The sequence below is a fragment of the Elephantulus edwardii genome, unplaced genomic scaffold, assembly GCF_000299155.1.
Source record: "Elephantulus edwardii isolate Elephantulus edwardi_28Jun2011 unplaced genomic scaffold, EleEdw1.0 scaffold00218, whole genome shotgun sequence".
Taxonomy (NCBI): Eukaryota; Metazoa; Chordata; class Mammalia; order Macroscelidea; family Macroscelididae; genus Elephantulus; species Elephantulus edwardii.
Window position 1 is genome coordinate 551,383 of NW_006399968.1, and position 1,900 is coordinate 553,282.

General features: G+C 48.2%; 1 pseudogene; it reads right to left on the reverse strand.

Annotated features, from left to right (window-relative positions):
* Nucleotides 1-321: 321 nt before the first annotated feature.
* On the reverse strand, nucleotides 322-1,299 carry LOC102868320 (annotated as a pseudogene).
* Nucleotides 1,300-1,900: the final 601 nt, after the last annotated feature.

A 1,900-nucleotide genomic window follows, 5' to 3' on the forward strand; every position in this document is an offset into this window, starting at 1 on the left:
ACATCAATTCTTCTGCCATACTTATTCATTTTGCAGTTCTCAGATGCATAGCAAAAAATTGAGAAGATCATGGTCTGGATCAGGCAGCTCTTCGTCTATATAAACTGACATCATTGCTCTTTAGCACTCTAGAGAGTTCCTTGACAGCAAAATTTCCCAGTGGAACTTGTCTTTTGATATTTTTTTTTTTGGGTGGTGCCCCAGTCAGGTCTGTTTATTGATGGGAGATGGGGGTGCTGGCACCAGGCTTCCAGGGTCTGGCCGAGAAGTGGTGGGTGCTGGTGGGATGGACGAATGGATGTGGTCAGGTTCAGGCCAGCCTCATGCGCTGGGAGCATACTGCAGGACCAGCCAGTCAAAATCATTCTCCTTGGCCTGGTACTCCTTTATGAATAGATGGGACCTATGAGAATCTTTCAGCTGTGATAGGTAGCGGTTGGTCACCTCAGGGGGCTTGCCCAGGTGCTCTGACAGGACAATGAGGTTGATCAGTGTCTCTGGGTGACCACTGTCCAGGGGCAGGCTGCAGTGGAGGGTTGCTGCTGCCATGGTGGGCAGTCGGGGGCTAGCTACCTTGTCAAATGCCTCCTGCAGTGCGCCCTCACCATCTTTCCAGCAGCCCTGAGTCATGTGGCAGACGGTCTGGCCGTTGAGCAGCAGCAGGTTGGACGAGCACTTGTCAGCCAGCTCCTGGAAGGCATAGTATGCGTCCTGCAGCTTGTCACCACCCACAGCTAGATTGACCCAGGCAGTGGCCCCTGGGTGAGGGTGGCATCCTCGTCCGGGTTCTGCATCTTCTTCAGCTCCTTCCGGGCAAGGTCCAGACGGTCCAGCTTCAGCAACATCTGCACTACCATGGCCGAGCACTCGAGGCTGTGCAGGGCCCTCAGCATGGCGTCTGGGTTCCCATTGTGCAGGTAAATGGAGGTGGCCATTAACAGAAAGGTGGTGTTGGTCACGTCCATGTTGCGACTCATCTCCCTGTCCAGGTGTGCCACGACCGCGCCCCTCTGGCTCTCACTGGCAAGGTACTCAGCAAGCATGCGCACAGCCTGCAGCTCCGGGACAGAGGAGGCCTTGATTTCATCCAGCACCACACCATTACTTCCTCTGTGCGAGTTATGCTCGGTACAGGAAGACGTCACGCTCCACGTCCCTCTCTGGACTCGAAGGCTTCACTTACTGCGCCTCTTTGATGCACTGCTGGTAACTGCCAATGTAGAAGGTGTTCTTCATGTCAAACAGTTCGTCCACCTCCCCAGAGCCACTGGTGGCCTGGCTGGGGGCTGGGTCAGCCATGATACTGTCGTCTCAGCCCGTCTTTTGATATTTTGACTGCTGGTACCAAGAGTGCTGATTGTTGATCCAGTCAACTTCCTCATAGAGTTTCCATAATACTTATGGAAGCTTGTCATATCTTTTACCCATTCAGCAGCTGTGAGTTGTAGCAGTTGACCTTTCAGTTAACTGCTGTGACATCACGGCTCCTAGATACACAAATTATCCAGAGAATTTATTTCCATTTTTAGCTAAATTAAAACCCTAATCCCAAACCAGTAACATCTTTCAAAACCATTTTTTTTCTTATCTTTGGTTCAACTCCTCATCACTATATTTTTACTTAAATTTGTTTACAGCTAAGACCACCTTTTAAGAAAGGTTTCATCAATTGATAGACTATATTCATTAGATTATTATTATTAGATTATATTTATTAGATAGAGAATGGAAAATGAGATATGACCTATTCAGTCATATGATAGAGAAATAGGAGAACCTTTAACTAAGTGTCTAGAACCTAGCCGATTGTGTGACTAGATGAATTATTTTGCCACTGAACTTATAACATCATATGAAAAGCAGGAAGGTTGGGTTTTATTAGTGATTTTCCTTGTTAATA